This window comes from Talpa occidentalis, unplaced genomic scaffold (genome assembly GCF_014898055.3).
Source record: "Talpa occidentalis isolate TD23 unplaced genomic scaffold, MPIMG_talOcc4v2.1 talOcc4.3, whole genome shotgun sequence".
Classification (NCBI taxonomy): domain Eukaryota; kingdom Metazoa; phylum Chordata; class Mammalia; order Eulipotyphla; family Talpidae; genus Talpa; species Talpa occidentalis.
Window position 1 is genome coordinate 56917259 of NW_023603184.1, and position 23865 is coordinate 56941123.

The 23865-nt window shown below is 42.6% G+C and overlaps 1 pseudogene; it reads left to right on the forward strand.

The window, feature by feature from the left end:
* Positions 1–12339: 12339 nt before the first annotated feature.
* LOC119255083 (glutamine synthetase-like) lies at positions 12340–13199 on the forward strand (annotated as a pseudogene).
* Positions 13200–23865: the final 10666 nt, after the last annotated feature.

Genomic DNA, 23865 nt, shown 5'->3' on the forward strand with positions numbered 1-23865 from the left:
CCGTGTTGTGACCCTCAGGAAACACTTCATTTCAGGGGACTGAATTCCAGAAACTTCTAACTTCTTGACTCTAGGAAATTAGACAAAGAAGGACTATTTCAAAAGATCAGTAGTCAGATAGGAGGTGAAATTCACTGAGAGGAAAAAGTATCTTAGAACCATTATGTGATGCTCCAGGCAACACAGCTGTAAAGAAGTCAAATTAAAATGGGCTTGGCCTCCGGCTCCGGCTGTTGCCACCAAGTCCTTGTTGAACACAGATGTTTCTCCTAGAGTTGGGGTGAAGCTCATCAGGCACAGAGAAGAATGGCTCTGGGCACCCTGAGGAGAAAGGACAGCACCAGGGATGCCCCTGCGTGGAGCCGGTACGCCTGCATGTGCCTTCTGCACCAACAACGGGTGTGGTCCTTGTCTCTGAGGCCTCACCTGACCTGCCCCCATCCCTGCACACATCATTGCTCTTCTGGCTCCTTCCCTGCCCTGGGGAGTCAACCAGTCATGGGTGATGTGGCCACAGTTCGGGGTCCTACCTTCCCCTGGGCCCACCTGCAGCAGCTGCGAGCAGGATGCGCAGCTTAAGCTCCTGACACCACCTCCCTGGGCCTCTCTCCCTGCTGCTTGCTGGGGAAGGGCCTGTCCTGTTCTGAGGTCTCAGACACCTGGGAGCATGAGTCTGATGCTCAGGAGCCCAGGTGAGCCAGTGACCAACCCACCAGTCCCCCAGCCAGCCCCGTGTCCTAGCCCCCCACAAATACCAGCCTCTAACCCTCTGAGCAGCAGCGACGCTAGCGCAGGCAGATAGGGTCAGGGCCTGCCTGAGCCCCTCCAGCTGTGGCTCCGCCCACAGGGCTGATGCTCTCAAGCCGGTCTGTCCAGCTGCTGGGTGCTGACCCCCTGGCTCAAGGCCCCCCCACTGGGTCTGCTTCCAACAGAGAAGTGTCTAAAGGCCCAAGTGTCACAGGTCAGGATTCCCATCATGATGCTTTCAGGCCCCAACAAAAGCCCTGCCCTCCTGAAGTCTGTTCCTCGGCAAAGGAGGTCATTGAATTTCCTCCGGCTCGGGAGGTCCTAAGCCAAGTTTTCTCCAGGGTTTGCAACGGAGCACACCTTTGCCTCCACTGTCCGCCTTTCAGGCCGCACGCGCCCTTCTAACTCACACAGCCTTTGCCGTTGGCCGATGAGTCGCAATGAGCAGACACAATCTCAGAGCCAGTCAGAGGCCTGTGGGGTTGGCAGCAAGGGCAGGAGGGGCTCAGTGGCCGAGGGTGAAGGACTGTGGGTGCTTTGATGGTGGGCATGGGAGTGGGGTTCTGACCGACACCTGAGGAGGTGAGAACCTGCTCCCCTAAATCGTATAGTGTTGCAACCAGCATCACCTCAATACAGAAGAAAAAGCCCATTATGATTTTATGGGATTATATTCTTGTCTTTTTCCAAATGTTTACAATAAAGACATGAATTTTAGATTGAGAAAGAGACACAGTGTGCATGTGGATAACTGTGTGCATGTGTGGTGTGCATACATGACACATACATGTGGCACATATGCTATATGTGTGACGTATAGCATAAACATTTATATAAAATTTTTTATAAAAAGCAATTCAGAGCTGGCCTGTGCAGTGCCCCGCTCCACGCCACTTGTGGGGGCCGCTTTCTCGCCGCTCAGGGGCAGCTCCCGCCCTGCGCCCGGCCAGGCCCCTGGAGATCCGCCTTCCACCTCCCCGACAGGTGAGGGCCGCGTGTGAGCCACTCCGTTTTCTGCTCAAAACAGCGGAAAAGGCGACCCTCAGAGAAACGAAAGCCACAGCCCCGATGGAGAATGACGGTCTGCGGAGCCCCCAGCTGCGCCTGGCGGTGCCCGGGGCGGGCCCCACAGAGACGCCGTCACCCCACTTCTGGGAAACCAGCCCGTAATTTTGTACCATTTTTTCTGATTATAAATCTTATTCATTGAAGAAAATTAGGGTACAGGGAGGAAGATGAACTAAAAGCTATCCGTAATTCCCCTACCCAGAAATAATTCAGTACATTTCCTTCTGTTTTTGTTTTTTTTTTTTTTTTAAGTGAACGTTGAATATTGGGTTAGGTACACTTTTTCTTTTTTTTTTTTAAAGATTTATTTATTTATGCATACAAGAACTGGGGTACAGGCCAGAGGTGTGGAGGGTTGAGAAGATTCTCCAGAGACAGCCTACTTCCCAGCCTCTTTGCAGATAGCGGCGCCTGGGCTGAGCTCTGGCCACCCTCAAAATCCATACACCCCTCCCCTGTGAGCCACATGTGCAAGATGGCCAAGCCACCATCAGCCTATGTCCCTGAATGACCACTGCTGGGGGGGGGAGTCAGGAGAGGTCTGCTGCACCATGTGGGTAGCTCCCCAGCCAGGGATCGAACTCATGCTGCAGTGGCTATGGACAACTTCATAGTGCTGTGTCTTAACCCCTTGCGCCACCAGGGAGGTTCCTGGTACACTTTTTCTGTTACTATTTTATGTTATCATTTTCCTACTTCCTTAAATATTTACCAAAACATGACCTCTAATAACTTTACAGTGTTAACACTGCAAAGTTATTTTTGCTACTCTCTCACTGCTATACATTGGGTTGCTTCCCATTGTTGATCTTATAAATGGCAGCGCAGTGACAATACTCATTATCATCGATGATGTCCACAAGGCATCTTAGCTCACTGTGGCAGGTGATGGCTAGCTGAGCATCCCCATCCACTTCCTCATGCTCCTGGGCACACCCCCAGCCTACTTCCCAGCCTACTGCAGACAGCTGTGCCTCGGCTGAGCTCCGGCCACCCTCAAAATCCATACACCCCTCCCCTGGAAGCCACATGTCTAAGATGGCCAAGCCACCATCGGCCTGTGTCCCTGAGTGACCAGAAGAAAAAGTGCCCTGGAGAGCCACACCAATAAGAAATAAGCTTTTGTTGTACTGAGCTTGGGTAATTCAGAGAGTTTAGCTTCTCCATAGTATGGAGCCATTCTGTTAGATGCTAGCCCCATACACAGTGCATGTCCCTGATAGCAGACCACAGTCACATGAAAATGTAAGCTCCTGATGTGACATCCCATGAACCCAGTCTCCCCTTCCCAGCACCTTTCCCTTGTGCACCCCTATAGGTAAGACCCTATAGGGCCTACCAAAAATCCACTCTTTGGTTTGAATTGGTCGAATCCTACCTCCATTCCAGACCCATATAAAAGCATCCACCCAGGCCCTACCCCTTTCTTCACCTGCACCCTGCCTTGACCTCCCCAAGTGTCCCTGCCCCACCCAAAAGGAGGGTGGAGCTGAGCTGGGAGAGAAGAAGCTGTAGTGAAGACTAAGGAGGCCTGGAGGAGGCACATGGAGCTGAGAGATGCGTGAAGAAACTGCGCTTGCCTTGTGGTCGTGCACTGGGTAACACAGATGTGGGGGAGAGACCTGTGGGGAAGTTACAATGGCAGTTGTCGTCTTGATTTTGATTTTGCTCTTTTCATCCCAGACTTGTTTGGTTGTTTCTGACCCTTTTCTGTGGGTCCCCACTGGAATGTGCTTTAGACTTGGGACAGCTTTGGGGCCTTGCTCTGGGCCAATCCTGCTTGGGTGGACTTTTACCCACGAGGGGACGGGTAACTTTGGGTGCTTGATTTAGAAACTATATTCTTTGTCTTTCCTGTATTGTTTCATAATTGTATTAAAGTTCCTTTTCATTAAAGTCTCATATGTTTTGTGTTGATGGGGCAGATGGCAGAACCTGTTTAGAGCAGGCAGGTTTGCTGGGTCTGGGGTGCCCCCTCCCAGCCCTGCCACAATAGGAACATTCTTCATATAAAATTGCCCTAGTTTGTTTTTGCCTCTGACATAGTGTGTGTGTGTGTGTGTGTGTGTGTGTGTGTGTTTATATTTATATATATTTTATTTATTTATTTTTTTATTTTTTTATTTCTGATTTTGCCTGTGGAACCTTTTGTCTTATAGTTGAATCAATCACTTTTCACTTATGGTTTTACAGTTTCCATGCTAGAAAAACTTTTCATAAAATAAGATCACCAAAAAAAATCTTTTAATTCTCAAATTTTTTCTAGCAATCTTCATGGTTTTATGTTTAACTCTTAAAGATTTGATCTATCCAAAATTCATTTTAGTGTAAGGCAGGAGGTAGGTAAAGTCACCTTTCCCCCAAATTTTGAAGCAGGAATTTGCTAGTCTGCTGCTGGGAGTTTGCTGCTTGGACTCTGCTGGCTGCTGCAGAGGAAATTCCCTGCAGTGTGCTGCTTGCCCACAGTGGTAGCTGTGGCTACCTTCGCCCGCTTTCCAAACTGTATAAACCTCACCACTCCTGCAATTCAGGGCTCAGACTTTTGGGAGCTATCCCACGGAGCCCGCAGGCGTGACAATTAAATCTCTCTCTCCACCTCTCTGAATGCCATCTGATATCTCTGGGAAATTGGCGTAACAACTTCACTACTATTGTGCTGACCCACTTCTCAAGTGGTGCTATTTTTCCTCACTCACATGCACTGCTCTCCTTTTAAACCCACTCCTATCTCTGGATTTTCCAGCTAAAGCAAGGAGCATCGATCGTCCCTGCCCGACTATATTATCAGGTTGCACAAATACAACCCAGAACCTACCAGATCACCAAAAAGAGTGATTAATTTCCCATCAACTCTGGGAAATTAAACTATGCTTCAGGTTCAGCCTGCACGCAAGCTTTCACTGGAGACATGACTGATTCCTTACAGAAATTTATGGGTGCTGATTAGAGCACAGTTAAAGCTCCCTATGCTCTGTGCTGGGAAGGGAAGTGAGCTCAGCCTGTGGCCACCATAGCCAATCAGCCACCTTGCCTCAGGGCAAGTGGCCTCCAATGGCTCCTCCCTCAGCTGATGCCTGAGGCTGTAGCGAATTGTACATTAACACTGGACAAACATCAGAGGTTGTTCCCCACGACACCGGGCTTTCACTGGAAAGTCTAATGGCCCCATCTAACCCTGGTACATCTGAGGTCAGTCATTCACATGCTTCTGTCTTGCTCATACTCTTTATACTGCTCCTTGCTCCAGAGGTTTTCAAACAAGAGGATACTGGGGTGACAGGATCCAGTCACCCCAGTAAGGCCCAAGGACTTCCCCTGCCCCACAGTCACTTCCCGCAACTCTGTTTTTTGTGTTATTGTTGAGTTACATGAGTTCCCTGTATTCCTTTGCTGTGATGTGTACCCATCTCCCCTTCAGCCAGCCATCTTTTGATTCTGCTCTTATTTGCTCCCATTGTGCAGAAGCTTTTTAATTTGATGTTCCTTTTTTATTTTATGTATATTTTACATCATTGTTCCTCTTTTTTTTTTCACAGTGTTTGCTTTCTTCTCTCTGCCCATAGAATTTCCACCACTCATGCGCCATCACCACAGTCCCCTGTGCTCTTCCCACCCTCACTTTGGTCTCTCTCCCTCCCTGACCTGAGGGGGCGTGTCCCTGGTTTATAGTTGTCCTTTCCTGTTGTTGTGTTTTGTTGTGTTTTTTTATTGTTATATTATTTGTTTCCCTTGGTCCTTTATTTGATTCCCCTATATTCCTCCTACAAGTGATGCCATCTGGTATTTTTCTTTTTTCTTCTGTGCAGCCCCCTTTTTTCTATGTTCACTTTCATTTCCCTTTTTGTTGGGTTCAAGTGTCTTCAGAAAACTCTAACACTTACTATGGAATGTAATTCCTATGTCCTCTCGATGTACCTTATGTTTCAGGTCTTTTATTCTAATCGTTAATCCATTTTTAATTTTTACATATGGAGTTGAAGGTCAATCTGTTTCATTCTTTTGCTTGTGGATGTCTGATTTTCCCAACATCACTTGTTGAAGAATTTCTCCTATCTCCATTGTGTGGTTGGGTTTTCTTTGTCTTAGGTTGAATGTTGACACTTGTGCAGTTTTATTTCTGGCCTATTAACTCTATTCCATTGATCAATAATATACCTAGTTTTTCCTAGTACCATACTGTTGTAATAACTGTCTCGTTGTACAAAATACAGTTTGCAGTCAGGTAACAGGATGCTTCCATTTTACTTCTGTATTTTCAAGATTGTTTTAGCTACTTAGGGTCTTTTGTGGTTCCATATAAATATTAGAAATTTTTGTTCTATTCTCTTGATAGAGATTGCACTGGATCTATATATCACTTTTAATAAAATGACAAAATTAACTACATTAAATCTCCCACAAAATATCTTTCCATCTCTTTGCTTCTTATTCTGTATCTTTTAATAGTGTCTTGTAGTTTTCATTCAAGTCCTTTGTTAAATGTATTCATGCATATGTAATTATTGATGCCATTGTAAATGAGATTGTTGTCTTAATTCGTTTTCCTCTCATTCATTGTTTGCATAGTGGAATGCAACAAATTTTTGTGTGTTAATTTTGTGGCTTGCTACTTTATGGTACTTTTATTGTTTGTAATAGTTTTTTAGTTGAGTCTTTATGGTTTTATATATATACATATGTATGTGTGTGTGTGTGTGTGTATCATATCATTTGCACAAAGTCATAGTTGCACTTTTTATCCTATATGGATTCCTTTTACTTCTTGTCTGCCAGCTCTGGCTAAGACCTCTTATACTAAATTGAATAGAAGTGATGAGAGTGGACAACCTGTCTTTGTTCCTGATCATAAAGGAAATCTTGCAGTTTTGCAGTTTTTCACTGATGTTAGCAGTGGGTTGGTATATAAGGCCTTTATTATGTTGATGTTTGTTCCTTCTATACACATTTTATTGAAAGTTTTATCATAAATAGGTGCTGAGGGGTCTACCTGGTGGTGCAAGTGCTTAAGACACAACCTATGAAGCTGTTCCCAGTCAGCCAGGAAACTACCCACATGGCGCAGCAGACCTCTCCTGAATCACCCGCTGCTCCCCTCAGCAGTGTATTTCAGTCAGTCTGCCTGTTCTGTTCCCCACTCTGTCTCTGGTGAATCCTCTCATCCCCCACATCTCTGGTCTAGTCCCAAGTTCTTGTATGCATAAATAAATAAATAAATAAATCTTTTTAAAAAATGTAAAAATAATAAATGGGAGCTGAATCTTGCCAAATGCTTTTACTGCAACTTTTGATATGAACATGTGATTTTGCCCTTTTGTTGAAGTGGTGTGGTGTATTACATTAATTGAATTGCTTGTATTAGACCATCTTTGCACCCCTGGAATAAATTCTATTTGGTCATGGTGTATTAACTTTAAATGCATTGTTGAATTCAGTTTGCTAATATATTTTGTTGAGAAGTTTTGCAGCTATATTCATCAGAGATATTGTTCTATATTTTTTATGATGTCCTTGTCTGGTACTCCCTTATCTTCAATTTTTGGAAGAATTTGAGAAGGAGAAGCTTAAGTTCTTCCTTGAAAGCTTGGTATAATTCATTAGATGGTACAATTACAGATGGCTGTAAAGCCATCTGGTCTTGGGCTTTTGTTTTGGAGGAGATTTTTGATTTCTGTTTCAATTTCCACATTTGTGATCAGTTTATCACAGTTTCCCATTTCTTCCTGATTCAGTCGTGGTAGGCTATAGTGTTCTAAAATGTATCCTTTTTGAAGAGCACAAGAGTCTGTGGTGATGGTTCATGGATGTCTTGGTGGTGGTAATTTTATGGGGACAACACCTGAGAGGAGAAATCAAACATTGTACAAAAATGAACTATGATGTAAAAATGTATAAATAAAATTGAAAATAAAATAAAATTTACCCTTTTCTTCTATATTACTCAATTTGTTGGCATGTAGTTGTTTATAATAATCTCTTATAATCCTTTGTATTTCTATTTTTATCTGCTGTGATTTCTCCTCTTTTCTGGCTGTATTATTAGAGTTTTCTCTCTGTGAACCTCACTAAATGTTTGTTTATCTTTTGGAAAAACAAGCTGTTGGTTTCATTAATATTTTATATTGTCTTTTTGGTTGCTATTTTATTTATTTATACTCTGATTTTTTATCACTTTCTTCTATTAATTCTTGGTGTTGTTTATTCTTCGTTTTCAAGTTTCTTTAGTTGTAAGGTTAAATTGTTCATTTTATATTTTTATTGCTTATTGATGTAGGCTTTTATTGCTACTAATTACTGCTTTTGCAACATGCCATAGTTTTTGATAATATGTGTGTTCATTTCCATTTGTTCTAAGTATTCTGCTTTAATTTCCTTAATGACCTAAGTTTATTGAGAAACAGACTTTTTCATCTCCATGTGTTTGAGGTTTTTCCAATTTTCTTTTAGTGGTTGCTTTCTAGTTCTATATAATATTGTGATTGGAAAAGACATTTGGTATGAATTCAATCTTCCTAAATTTATTGACAATTGCTTTGTGTCCCAACATATCCTTGAGAATGTTCCATTTGCACTTGTGAAAATTATAAAGTTGGCTGGTTTGGTAGGACATTTGATCAATGTCTATTAAGCTTACCTGATGTAGTTTATCATTTAAGAATATTGCTTCCTAATTTATACTGTGTCTGGTTGATCTGTCCAGGTTTATAAGTATTGAAACCCCCTACTATTTTTGTCTTGCTCTCAATGCCTGTCTTTAATTCTGTTACTAATTGCTTTATGTAACTGGTGGCATCTCAAACGGAAGAATAACAGAATGAATCTCAAATGAAGGAATCACAAAACCCTGTCAACAAGTATTAAGGAAACTAGAGACCAATTGTAGATCCAAGAAACTTCACTACATAGTCAATCATCCTGCTTGGCTGCTCTGAGGCCTGTGGCAATCTTGTGGACTTTTCAAGGTAGTCAACATAAAAAGGAATACGAGTTACTGAAGAATAGTACAAGGAAATTACCTCTTTTAGTGGTTTAAGGATAAAGAGAGCAGAGATATGATGTGGAGCCACCTTTGAGTAAGTCAGACTACAACTGATGTCTTTGACAGAAACTCAGAGATGCTGGGGCCTTTGCAAGCTCTCCGTGTTTTCCCTGTAGTTACCACTCACCACTTTCTTTTAAAAAAGATTTATTTATTTATGCATACAAGAACTGGAGTACAGGCCCGAGGTGTCAATGGTGAGAGGATTCACCAGAAACAGCGTGGGGAGCAGATTAGGCAGACTGACTGAAATACATTGCTGAGGGGAGCAGCAAGCGCATCAGGAGAGGTCTGCTGCACCATGTGGGTCAGCTCCCTGGCCAGTGATCAAACCACTCACCACTTTTCTCATGGTGAGCAGTAAATACCCATGGGCTTGACTTTGGGAGCAACATGGCTGCTGGGGAAGTGTTGTCTTCCTCAAAGCCAACCTCACAAGAGACCCTGGCACCAGAATAAGCAGTGGACAGATGACACAGAGGATGGATTTTGAGGTAAAAAGAGATAAAAGCCAGGTTTGGAATTAAGGAAATTCCTTCAGGCTAAGCCACTACGAGACAGAAGATAAAATAAAAATGGTCTGTGATACATTCCCCAACTCCTGGGTCAGGGGTGTCAACTTGGGGAGAAAGAAGGAAGCAAATGATCTGTTCTAATCTCCTTCCCTTCAATTCATAGACCAATGAAATTCATTTTTGGTCATTTTTGAAAACATTGTATAAGCATATCAATGCAAGTTGGTCTCATCTTTTTACCCATTCATTCATTTATTCTTGTAAAATGTATTTATTCAACTTCTACTATGTGTCAGGTACTATGTGTTAGAAATGGTTTGCACAATCCTGAGCAAAACTTGTCTAGTTACCAGTCTCATGGAGTTTACTGCTAATGTTCAGGAAAATACTTTTTCCCCACCGTTGTCCCTCATCCCCCCAAATTTTTCTCTATCCCTCCACCTTCTTAATTTCAGAAGCCTCATCTTAGTTATCAATGTCAATTGGTAAATCATTATTTTACTTTGTTAGTCCATCTGCCTTCTTTCCTTATATTACTCACGTATGTGAAATCAAATATTTTTCTTTATCTTTCTGGCTTAGTTCATGTTGCATAATCCCCTCAAGTTCTTCCATTTAGCTGTAAATGGTAGTATTTTATCATTTCTTATAATTGAATGACATTGCTTTTATGTATATACCTCAACTTCTTTATACAATCTTCTATCATTGGGCACTTTGGTTACTTCCGTAGACTAGCTATTGTAAATAATGCTACAGTAAATGTTGTGGAGCATATAATTTTTCAAGTTGATATTCTGTGTTCTTCATATAGATAACCAAAAATAGGATTTCTGGGTCATATGCTATTTTCATTTTTAGTTTTTTAAGATAGGTCCAAATCCGGGCCTCCCTGGTGGTGCAAGGTTTTAAGACACAACCTATAAAGCTGTCCACAGCCACTGCAGCACAAGTTCGATCCCCAGCCAGAGAGCTACCCACATGGCACAACAGACCCCTCCTGACTTGCCCTCTGCTCCCCTCAGCAGTGTATTTCAGTCAGTCTGCCTGTTCTGCTCCCTACTCTGTCTCTGGTGAATCCTCTTGCCCCCCACACCTCTGGCCTGTACCCCAGTTCTTGTATGCACAAATAAATAAATCTTTAAAAAAAAAAAAAAAGGGCCAAATCCCTTTCCAAAATGGCTGCACCAGTTTACATTCCCACTGAAGATGTGTAAGTATTCCTCTTTCCCCACATCATCTCCAGCACTTGTTGTTGAGAGTTCTTTTGAGCCCAAAGCGGGGGAGTACAGGCCACTTCCTCATCAAGTCCCATTGGTGCCCTCTTCCTCTTTCTTTTCAATATGACAGATGCTGCTGTGCACTTCGCCTAAGAGTCCCTGGCAGGTGGAGTGTCCCGTCTCCAAGACTGCTGTAGTACCCATCCAGCCAGTCAAGCTACTGTAGCAGATGCAAGCATGCCAGCAAGCAAATCACTCCAAAGAAGATGTAAGCTATTCACTTATTCATGCATAAAATGTAGTCAAGAAAGGTAAAAAGAAATGCCTAAAATTTAAGACAAAGTGATACACGAACCTAACTCAAATAGATAACATTACCAAAAGAAAAGAATCAAGTGACATTTTTTTTGCACTAAACAATTTAGATTTTAGTAGTATTTTGACTATATATCTGTATAGTGTATTTGAATAAAGAAAAACATTTATGTTAATGCAGTTAAAATCAATTTTTTAACTATAACAGAAAAGAGATATAAATATAAAAGGTAAAAGAAAAAGCCCTGCATGCTAAATTGGGACTCATAGTTCTAAACATAGGTTTACTAGCTCTACCCTTTGAGAGGACCCAGAAACTGACGTCCGGCGAGGAGTGAGCACACCCAGGTAGAGTGCTTGGATATTAAATCCCCGTCACCAAAAGAAACCAGGCCCCTAGGAGAAATGGCCAGTTGGGGATGGGGCCGGGAAGATGAAATGAGGGGGTGCCCAGACACGTGTTAGACCTGAAACCAGGGAATGCTGAGTCCCAGATTCGAAAGTCACCTTGAAAGAGCTTTTGGACAACTTTGGGTAGCACAAGCATCAAAAAGAGAAATGATTATAATTGATTCTAAAAAGAATAAATAGAAATATGTGTCCACACTGACGTGAGAAAGATAGAAAGTGGGGGCGCGGGAGATAGAGTGGGGATTTAGAGAGAAACTTTCAAAGCTCAGGCAACAAAAATTATTATTAAGCAAATGTGAAAACGTCTCCACAATGCTGAAACCAGGTGGTGGGTAGAAAGATGTTCATTGTAAACTTCTGTTTATGTTTACATACACTTTAGAATATTTATTCTAAAAAGTTGGAAGAAAATAAAAGATGTTCCCAGGTGCTTCAGAGGTGCAGCTGCATCCTGCACACGAGGAGGTGGGACAGGGTGGGCTTCCAGCACCAGGGGCTGTCCTCAGGGAGTGGGGGGTGGGAGCATGTGAGTCCATGTGTGTTATAATTGTGTGAGAGTATGTGGGAGTGTGTGAGTACGTGGGAGGGCGAGCATGTGAGAGTTCTGCATGCTGGACATGGATGCTCTCAGCTATTATAGAGCATCTATTGCTCGATAAGAGATGGCCACTTTAAAAAAATAAATAAAAGCAAGAAAAACCTCAAATTAAAAATCTGCAGCTGCTAGAACTAGAAACAGAAGAAGAAAAGCATCAAAATCCAGCAGAAGAAAAGAAAAAAGAAAAATTGAAGCAGAGAGCCAAAAACAGGAGACAAGCAGAACACCTGAGGAGAACGGCAGGCCCCTCTCTGAGGCTCACCCTCCAGCCTGTGGGCCACGTGTTTTGCTGCCCAGAAAACTCAAGCGTGTGGGCCAGCAAGAGCTGGAGAGGGAGGAGACACGTACAACACCACTCAAAATGGAGAAGGGCAAAAGAGAGCCTCCCAGTGACACACTTGACTTTCTGTGGATGGGAAACTTTCCACCATGATGACTTGTTCGAATTTCCACTTAGCCAAAGGCATCTAGCAAGTGTCTGTGTCCCTGCCTCGGGATGAGAAGGTCCAAGATATATATCTGGATCGGTGTCTCTCAAGAAGGGAAGTCTGGGCTGCAAGTCCCAGGCACTGGACAGTGAGCCCAAGTGTGTAAAAGAATTGTGTGAGAGGAATTTTGATGGCTCTAGTACTTTCCAGTCCGACAGACCCAACAGTGACAACTATCTTGTCCCTGCTGCCATGTTTCAGGGCATTTTCTATAAGGACCCCAACAAACTGGTGTTTTGTGAAGTCTTCAAGTACACCCAAAAGCCAGCAGAGACCAATGTAAGGCATACCCATACACAGCTTGGACCTGGTGAGCAACCAGCACCCTGGTCTGGAATGGAGCAGGAAAATGCTCTCATGGGCACAGATGGGCACCTTTTTGATTGACCTTGCAATGTCCTCCCTGAGCCACAAGGTCCATACACTGTAGTTTGGGGTACAATTGAGCCTAGAGGCTCAGTACCAGGCCTGCTCGTATGCTGGCATCAAGACTGAGGGGACAAATGCCTAGGTCATGCCTTCCCAGTGGGAATTGCAGATAGGAACCTGTGAAGAAATAAAAGTGAGAGACCAACAGGTGGGCGGCCTGTTTCATCTATCATGTTTAGATTTTGAAGCAATAGCAACATTGACCCTAAGCCCATTCCTGGGAACTGGAGTGTTGCTGGCCACCATGACAACTCCAACACCAAGGCCATGCAGGAGGAGGATGGCCTGAAGTACACTGAGGAGGCCATTGGGAGACTAAGCAAGAACACCAAAGCAACCACAAAGGTGGGCCTGTACAACCTCCATGACTGACTGAACTCCAGGAGACCTTCCAACATCAGCAAAATCAACAATTTTTCTGCTGGCATGGCCAACCCACACCCCAGCCCCCAGACTGTCACAAGGAGAGGGCTACTTTGAAGCAAAGTGCCATCACCCCCCTGCCAACCATGACCCCTTATCTACACATTTCTTTTCAATGAAAATGGTGGAGAGTCCTTCCAGTACAAAAGCTAAGTAGAATAGACATGCAGCCGTGAAAACTCCCTAATTGTACACCTCACCCCCCCAGCCACCCTCTCTCAACTGTCCTCATAGCTGTAACCCAATTAATATCTCTTGCTTTCCTTGACCAGATAAGAGGGTCAGGTTCTTAATCTCTTCACATTCACTCAATCTTCCCACCCCCACCCCCATTTTTCTCCCTCCCTAACTTCAGTTAGCGGGAAGGGGTGGGAGAACATAACCACTGCTTCCATTTAGCCAGGACTGTGTGTCCAGTAGGCATAGCTGTCTGGACAGAGGACACATTTTTTTTTTTAGTTTTGTTTTTTTTTTTTCAGGGGAAATCTATTAATTACTTCTTTTCTTTTTTATTTTATTTTATATATTTTTATATCATTTTTCATTTTTGCACAATGTATGCATTTTCATCTTGGTTATAGTCCCCGTACAATTCCCACCCCCGTTGTTTTGATCCTACTCCCTTCTCCCCCTGCCCTCCATAGTGTATCTCTAGTTTATAGCTTTTTGTTGATTTTGATTTTTACTTTATTATAATTAGTCTTTTTCCTGGTCCCTTATTTAGGTTTTCTAGATTCCTGCTATGAGTGAGACCATCCAGTATTTTTCTTTTTCTTTCTGGCTTGCTTCGCTGAGCATGATCCCTTCCAGCTCCATCCATGTTGCTGCAAATGGCATGAGTTTATCTTTTTTGATGGGTAATATTCTATGGTGTATATGTACCACATCTTCTTGATCCAGTCATCTATTTTTGGGCATTTGGGTTGTTTCCATAGCTTAGCTATTGTAAATAGTGCTGCTATAAACATAGGGGTGCAGGTATCCTTTTGATTAATGTGTCTGTGTCCTTTGGGTAAATACCTAGGAGTAGAATTGCTGGATCACATGGAAGCTCCATCTTTAGCAGTTTGAGGAATCTCCACACAGCTCTCCATAGTGGTTGGACCAGTTTGCACTCCCCCAGCAGTACAGGAGAGTTCCTTTTTCACCACAACCTCACCAACATTTGTTATTGCTAGATTTTTTAATATGTGCCATTCTCACTGGTGTAAGATGGTATCTCATGGTAGTTTTGATTTGCATTTCCCTGATTACAAGTGATGTTGAACATTTTTTCATATGCCTGTTGGCCATTTGCATTTCCTCTTTGGAGAAGTTTCTTTTTAGCTCTTCTGCCCTTTTTTTTTTTTTTTTAAGATTTATTTATTTATTTATACAAGCACTGAGTACAGTCAGAAGCATGGGAGGGTGAGAGAATTCATCAGAGTCAGAGCAGGGAGCAGAACAGGCAGACTGACAAAATACACTGCTGAGGGGAGCAGCAGGCGACAGAAGAGGTCTGCACGCCATGTGGGACCCTCGCCCGGCAGTTGGGGATTGAACAGGCACTGCAGAGGCTGCGGGCAGCTTCGCAACCCAGTGCTCAACTGCTGCACCACTGGGGAGAGGCCTTCTTCTGCCCATTTTTGACTGGATGATTTACTTTGTTTTTGCTGACTCTCGTCAGCTCTTTGTAGATTTTTGTGATCAGTCCTTTATCATTAGTGTTGGGTACAAAAATTTTCTCCCAGTCGGTGGGGTGTCTCTTTGTTTTGGTAACTGTTTCTTTTGCTGTACAGAAGCTCTTTAATTTGATGTAGTCCCAGCTGTTTATCTTTGCCTTCACTATCACTGCTTTGGGTGATGTGTTTGTAAAGATATTACCGAAGCAAGAAAAACCAGAGGCACACTATGGGGGGAGAGGGGAGGAGGGATTAGGGATGAAATAAGGGGGGTGGGAATTGTATGGGGACTATAACGAAGATGAAAATGCATACATTGTGCAAAAATGAAAAATGACGTAAAAAATATATAAAGTAAAAAATAAATAAATAAATAAGATGTTACTGAGGTGCATGTCATGTAGTGTTTTGCCTATATTTCCTTCTATATATTTCATGGTTTTAGGTCTTACGTCTAGTTCTTTAATCCATTTTGAGTTGGTTTTTGTGCATGGTGTGAGGTAGTGGTCAAGCTTCATTCTTTTGCATGTAGCAACCCAGTTTTCCAGCACCATTTATTGAACAAACTTTCTTTGCTCCAGTACATATTCTTTGCTCCTTTGTCAAAAATTAGTTGACCGTAAATCTGTGGGTTTATTTCTGGATTTTCTGTTTGGTTCCATTGGTCTGTGTGTCTCTTCTTGTTCCAATACCATGCAGTTTTGACTATTATGGCATTGTAGTATAGTTTGAAGTCTGAGAGTGTGTTACCTCCATTCCCTTCTTTTTCTTTCAGGAGAGCTTGGCTATTCGGGGTTTTTGGTGGCTCCATATGAACTTCATCAATATTTGTTCTATTTCTTTGAAGAATGTCATTGAAATTTTTATTGGAATAGCATTGAATCTGTAAATAAATTGCTTTTGGTAGGATGGCCATTTTGATAATGTTAATTCTTCCAATCCATGAGCAGGGGATGTCTTTCCATTTCTTTGTGTCATCTTCTATTTCTTTTAACAGTATATTATAGTTTTCTTTGTAGAAGTCCTTTACTTCTTTTGTTAGGTTTATTCCCAAGTATTTGATTTTTTTGTTTCAATAATAAAAGGGATGGCTTTCTTGATTTCTTCTTCTTCAGATTTATTGTTTGTGTACAGGAAGGCTACTGATTTTTGTGTGTTGATTTTGTATCCTGCTACTTTTTATTGGTTGATTAGTTTGTTTAGTTTTTCTGTGGAGTTTTGGGGGTTCTCTATGTATATTATCATATCATCTGTGAATAGTGATAGTCTGACTTCTCTTCCTATTTGGATTCCTTGTATGTCTTTCTCTTGTCTTGTTGCTCTGGCTAGGACTTCCAGTATTATGTTGAAAAGCAGTGGTGAGAGTGGACATCCTTGTCTTGTTCCAGATCTTAATGGAAATGCTTTCAGCTTTTCACCATTGAGAATGATACTGGCCATTGGCTTGTCATAGATGGCCTTTATGATATTGAGGTATGTTCCTTGTATCCCAAGAATTTCAAGGGCTTTTATCATGAATGGGTGTTGCACTATGTCAAAAGCTTTCTCAGCATCTATTGATATTATCATATGGTTTTTATATTTCTTTTTGTTGATGTGTTGTATAACGTTGATTGATTTTTGGATGTTGAACCATCCTTGTGTCCCTGGAATGAATCCTACTTGGTCGTGGTGAATTATCTTATGGATACATTGTTGGATTCTGAGAGCTAAAATTTTATTGAGGATTTTTGCATCAGTGTTCATTAGGGAGATTGGCCTGTAGTTTTCTTTTTGTGTTGCAGAGGACACATTTTTTGTGAGGGGGGAGGACTATTTCTTTGAGGATCTAAAAGGGGGAGAGGGGAAAGGGCTACACTAACTTAATCTGGTTAGGTTAGGATTCCCCCTCTTGGGAGGAGCTTGGAAATTTTCATTTCTTACAGGGTTATAACCAACTTTCTAATGAGGAGAGGAGGGAGTGGGTGGGAGCCTGGCAGGAAGTATCCCTCATGTTCCTGAGTGGTGACTGTAGGCCTGAAGATGGCCCTGCATAGATGGATGGATAGACCTGACTTAGAGAAAAAAGTTCTCACTGCTTGGTTCTCCATTTATAACATAAAGCAAAGTAGTATTTTTACATTTATGTGCAAAAACAAAAATATTATATATATTATATATAATGCATATATAATATATAAATATAAATATTATCTATAATATATAATTTAAATATCATATATATAATATGGTTGTGTTGATATAACCATATATAAGAAAATCTAAATGATTAGTTCTTTGGAAAAATAAACAAAGGGCCTCCCCCTGGTGGCACAGGCGGTTGAGCGCCGTGCTGTGAAACTGTCCCACAGCCTCTGCAGCACCAGTTCGATCCCAGCCGGCCAGCGAGAATTCCATATGGCGCGGCAGACCTCTCCTGTCTCACCCGCTGCTACCCTCAGCAACGTATTTCGTCAGTCTGCCTGATCTGTTCCCAGCTCAGTCTCTGGTGCACCGTCTCATCCTCCTGCACATTTGGACTGTACCCCGGTTCTTATACACATGAATAAATAAATCTTTAAAAAAGAAAAGAAAAGAAAAAATAAACAAAATTGACAAGTCATTACCTAGGCTTATGAGGAAAAGAAGAGAGAAACCTCAAATTAATAAGATAAGTGAAAGAGGCAAAATTAAAACAAACAGCAGAAATACATAGGATCATAAGAACCTGTTACAAAATTCTCTATGCAAACAAACTGGACAATCTAGAAGAAATGGACAAATTCTTAGACTATTACAACATCCGAAGATTTAACCAGGATGAAACAGACAACTGAAACAATGCAAAAACAAGTTCTACAGTTGAAAGTATACTAAGCATAAAAAGCCCAGGACCAGATGACTTCTTCAGTGAGTTCTACCAAATCTTCAAAGATGATCTAATACCTACTCAAATTCTTCAAAAAAAAAAAATCAAAAAGGGAAAAATACTCCCCCGACACATTCTATGAAGCCAACATTACCCTGACCCCAAAACCAAAGATAGGTACAAAAAAAGAAAAGTATATACCAATATCTGAGATGAACATAGCTGCAAAAATCCTTAACAAAATACTAGCAACCTTAATACAGCAACATATCAAGAGAACTATCCACCATGATCAAATAATCCCAGTAATGGGAGGCTGGTTCAACATGTGCAAACTAATGCCATTCATCAGACCAATAAAATGGAAGGCAAAAGCCACATAATCATTTCAATAGATGCCCAAGAAGCATTCAGTAAGAATCAACAATCCATTTGTGATGAAAACATTCCCAAAAAAGGGAATAGATGGAACTTAACCTGAACATTATCAAAGCCACATGTGACAAATCTGCAGCCAATATCATAATTCGATGGTAAAAAGTTGAAAGCTTTCCCACTTAGATCACAAGACAAGGATGTCAACTGTCACCACTATTATTCAACACAGTATTAGAAGTTCTACCTAGAGCAATTAGGCAAGAAAAAGACATGGAAGGAATCAAAATTGAAAAAGAAGAAATGAAACTGCCACTATTTGCAGATGACATGTTACTATTCTTAGAGAAACCCAAAGATTCTACCAAAAATTCTAGAAACAATAAATGAATAGGGCCTTCCCTGGTGGCACAGGCAGTTGAGCACAGCGCTGTGAAGCTATCCGCAGCCTCTGCAGCGCCTGTTCAATCCCAGCTGGCCTGCCAGGGTCCCACATGGCGCAGCAGACCTCTCCTGTCATGCCCGGTGCTCCCCTCAGCAGTGTATTTTGTCAATCTGCCTGTTCTGCTCCCCACTCTGTCTCTGGTGAATCCTCTCACCCTCCCATGCATCTGGCCTGTATCCCAGTTCTTGTATAAATAAATAATCTTTAAAAAATAAAAATAAACGAATACAGTAAAGTGGCAGTATACAAAATCAGTACACAAAAATAAGTGGCATTTCTATGTGCAAACCATATACCAGAAGAAAGAGAAATAAGGAATACAATTCCATGTACAATCACAACAAAGAAGAAGGAAATACTTGGGAGTAAAGTTAACAAAGGAGGTGAAGGACCTGTATATTGAAAGCTATAGAAGTCTGTTAAAGGAAATAAATGACAATACAAAGAAACAGAGAGATATCCCATGCTCGTGGATCAGAAGAATTAACATCATTATAATGTCCAAATTACCCAAAACAATTTACAGATTGAATACAATACCTATCAAAATATCAATAACTTGCTCAAGGAAATAGAAGAAAACATTATCAAAAATATATGGAACTCAGAAAAGGCCTCAACAGAACCCCAAGAGAAAAGAATAAAAATGGAGGTGTAACACTTCCTGACTACAAACTACATTACACTGCAACAGTAATCAAAACAATCTGGTACCAGAACAAAAACAGAAACTCAGATCAATGGAATCAAATTGAAAGCCCAGAGATAAACCCACACAAATATGGGCAGTAAATCTTTAGCAAGAGCTATGACCATGCAATGGAGAAGAGGCAGCCTCTCTCATAAAAGATGGTGGGAAACATGGTTACCCACTAGTAAAAAAATGAAATAGGGCCTCCACGGTGGCGCAGCGGTTGAGCGCTGGGTTGCGAACCTGCCCGCAGCCTCGGCGGTGCCGGTTCGATCCCCGGCTGCTCCCGGGCCACCGGAGGAGGGTCCCACATGGCGCACAGACCTCTCCTGCCGCCCGCTGCTCCCCTCAGCAGTGTACTTCGGTCCTTCTGCCTGCTCTGATCCCCGCTCTGGCTCTGGTGAATTCTCTCACCCTCCCGCGCTTCTGACTGTACCCAGTGCATGTATAAACAAAACAAACAAACAAATAAATAAATAAATAAACATGCCTCTATAAAAAAAAATTTTTAAAAAAAACTTTAAAAAAATAAAATAAAATAAAAAAATGAAACAAAATCCATATTTAACTCCATACACAAAAATTAATGCAAAATGGATTAAAATCTGGATATAAGAGCAAAAACCATAAAATATTTGAAAAAATATATAGTGGACACACTACAGGACATCTGCCACAACTTGTATTTGGAGACTCAACCCCAACAGCAAGGAAAAACAAAAGCAAAAATAAACAAGTGGAACTACAGCCCACTTAAAAGATTTTGTTCCTCAAAAGAAACCATCACAAAGACAAAAAAGCAACCTACAGAGTGGGAAAAAATATTTGCATATTGCACATTTGCATAATCTCCAAAATTTACAGAGTTCTTATGCAATCTCACAATAAATAACCCAACCAAAAAGTGAGCAAAGAATTTAATAGACACTTTTCTACAGAAGACATTCAGGTGGCCTGTAGATATATGAAAAGTTATTTAACGTCTAAAGGAAATGTGAATCAAAACCACACTGAATGTGAATCAAAACCATTCTCCCTGTGAGAATGGCCCATACAAAAAAGAATGGAATCCACAAATGTTGACAAGTTTGCAGTGAAAAAAGGAACTCTCATCCACTGTTGCTGGGAATGTAAATTGGTACAGCCCCTGTGGAAAATGGTATGGAGATTTCTTAAGAAAACAAAAAATGGACATTCCATATGATCCAGCAATAGTTCTATTTAGGTATTAATCCAAATAATATGAAGCTCTAATAAAAAAAAATTTATCTACACATACATACACAGCAGCACTGTCCACAATGGCCAAGTCATGAAACCAAGACAAGAGCCCTTCAACAGGAGAATGGATAAAGAAATTGTAGAATGTACATATAGTACTCAATGGAATACCACACAGCTGTGAAAAAAAGATGAACATTTGGGACAAAAACAGATGGATATGGAGATGATTGTATGAAGGGAAATAAGTCAAAAAGTGAAAGATGGATATTAGATGGTATCACTCATCCGTGGAATATAAATAACAACAACAAAAACATACACACAGGCAAAGTATCGTAGGAGTAAAACTTGAACTCTGTGGAAGAATGTAATTGTTATGACCTGGGCTAAGGGAAGGCAGATGGGGTGTGAGCATGGTGGTTGGTGGAGGGTAAGTGGGACATGTGCACGTATGGAACAGCAAAAATGTAACCCAAAAGTTAAAATTAAAAATTAGGGCCTCCCAGGGTCAAGTCTCAGCACTATGAAGCTATCGGCAGCCACTGCAGCAGGAGTTCAATCGCTGGCTAGGGAGCAACCCACATGGCGCAGCAAATCTCTCCTGTCTCGCCCGCTGCTCCCCTCAGCAGTGTATTTCAGTCAATCTGCCTGTCCTGTTCCCCACTCTGTATCTGATGAATCCTCTCACCCCCCGTACCTCTGGCCTACCCCCCAGCTCTTGTATGCATAAATAAATCAATCTTTAAAAAAATTAATTTTTTGAACAGATAAACAAAATAAAGGCCAAGACAGATGGAGCGTTCCGAGATCTATACTCAGGGGCAGCTCCCTGCAGAGGGTTGTGACAGAGCAAAGAGCTATCATCTACTGGAAGGCCCAAACTTCCCCTTGGAGAGGCCTGTGGGTACTCAACTCCCTGTCCCCCAAGGTGTCTCTCTGCTGCTCGGTGGTGACTGTGAGACAGCACCCCAAAAGTCATCACCACTCCTCAGTGCTTACAAACAAGGCCTAGGTCAGCTCATAAAGGTACTAGTGCATACCCCAAGCCCAAAGTACAATAGTTTCATCTCCCCCATCTGCCTGGAAAGCTGTTGGATGCTTCCTACAGAGACTGATGTTCTGCAGCCATGTGGCCCAGTTAATAACAATAGTCACTTTCTTTATTCTTAATCACCTGGGCTCATTCCCTCCAAACAGACATGACCCAGGGCTGGCAGAACCTGGTTCTTTGGAGACCCCAAAAACCAATCTCTGTCACCCAAGGAGAAATCTGAAATACTGCAACACACTTGTTGTACACCCTAAAGTTTTTCTTTCATCCCACACACCCAATCATCCACACAGTCACTGGTTTATTGCATCTTCATGCGTGGAATGGAACTCCAAGTCATATCAATTTAAAAAGGCACTGTGTGCATGAGGAGCCGTGTAATACAAAACAGAATACAACAATACAGTGCCACACCGCGACTACAGTCAAAATAACAGTGTTCACAGTCCGCACAACACAGGATCTACAGCCAGTGCAACGCTGCCATGCAGTCAAGGTGACACAATACCTACAGTTAGTGTGATGCAGTGTCATACATGCAGTGTCATACTTGCAGCCCAATGAAACTCAATAAGGACACAGCTTTTGAGGAATGCAGGACACACAAGCCAACTCTGTGACTTTGAGCAAGTTACTTCATCTCTTATATTTGTATAAAAAAGGTATATCAGAGCACACTTCCGGTGTGTGGCGAAATTAGATGTTCATGCACGTGCAGGTTCAGCCCCACCCCGGGCACCCTGGGCACCACAGAAGCATGTTCAAAGCCTGGGCGGGCTGCCTAAAGACCATCAGGGAAACTAGCACAGGCCTAAGGGAACCATCCCCTCCTGGACATTTGCAAGGCCACAGAGGAAGCCAGACACTGCAGGCTGCAGCCACTCCCCACTGACAACCGCACACCCACCATGGTCACCGACCGCCCCATCTGCGGGCACGAAGCACACATCAGTCACCGCCATTATGCTACAGCAACTCTGGGAGGTGGGCGCAGGCCAACACAGCTGCAAAACTGGACGGTGGCTCCACCTAGTGGCTCCACACCCACCAGCAGAGGCCCCACCGTGCAGCCAGTGCCCGGTGGACATAGCCGGCTGCTTGGGCTGCCGCTGGCTTTCTGCTCCCTAGGAGCAGATAATGTGATTTCAGGTTTTCCTTTTCTTTTTTAAAATATTATTTATGCATACAAGAGCTGGGGTACAGGCCAGATTGTGGGGGTGAGAGGATTTACCAGAGACAGAGTGGGGAGCAGAACAGGCAGAGTGACTGAAATACACTGCTGAGGGGAGCAGCAGGCAAGTCAGAAGAGGTCTGCTGCACCATATGGGTAGCTCCCTGGCCGGGGATCGAACTCGTGCTGCAGTGGCCGTGGACAGCCTCATAGGTTGTGTCTCAACCCCTTTTGCCACCAGGGAGGCCCTAATTGCAGGTTCTCAGGCCTAGCCTCCCAACCAGGAATGGATCCAAGGCTGCAGTGGCAGCACTGAGTCCCAGCAGCTAGACCACCACAGGTTGGTATCCCACGAAGCCATAAAAAAGAATTCACAGACGTTTAAATAAGTGAGCAGAAAGAGACAAGCTTCATTTGAGAAAGTAAAGCTTATTTAAAGAAAGAAAGTAAGGACTCCCAACTATGCTGTACTTGGGAGGGGCAAGGAAGCCATTGTGGGCCATGTCTAGGGGTATTTAACCCTTTTTTCTCTCTATTCTAAAATCTCATCATTCTATTTTGTGATTGGCTTTTTCCTAGAGGCCATACTCCTCCGGGCAGATGTGCCCATTCTCTCAATTCTTTTTTTTTTTTTTTTAAGATTTATTTATTTATTATTTATACAAGCATTGGGTACAGTCAGAAGCGCGGGAGGGTGAGAGAATTCACCAGAGCCAGAGCCGGGAGCAGAGCAGGCAGAAGGACCGAAGTACACTGCTGAGGGGAGCAGAGGGCGGCAGGAGAGGTTTGCGCGCCATGTGGGACTCTCCTCCGGTGGCCGGGGAGCAGCCGGGGATCGAACCAGCGCTGCAGAGGCTGCAGGCAGCTTCGCAACCCAGCGCTCAACCGCTGTGCCACCAGGGAGGCCCCATTTTCTCAATTCTTGGAGTTTACCTCCCTTGTCCAAGGTCTTATTCTCTCAAGTTATACTCTTTGTTTAGTCCTCCCGGACTTTTTGACCTCATCCCCGGATTATATTTTGGTTAGCACTTCTTAGAATTTACTGTCCTTATCTCAGAAACCTGTTAACTCCTGAAATTTTTGCCTGTGCTGTTCCTGCAGCTGTCTACTCACCCTAATTTGCCCTGGGACTCATAGAGACTCTCCATG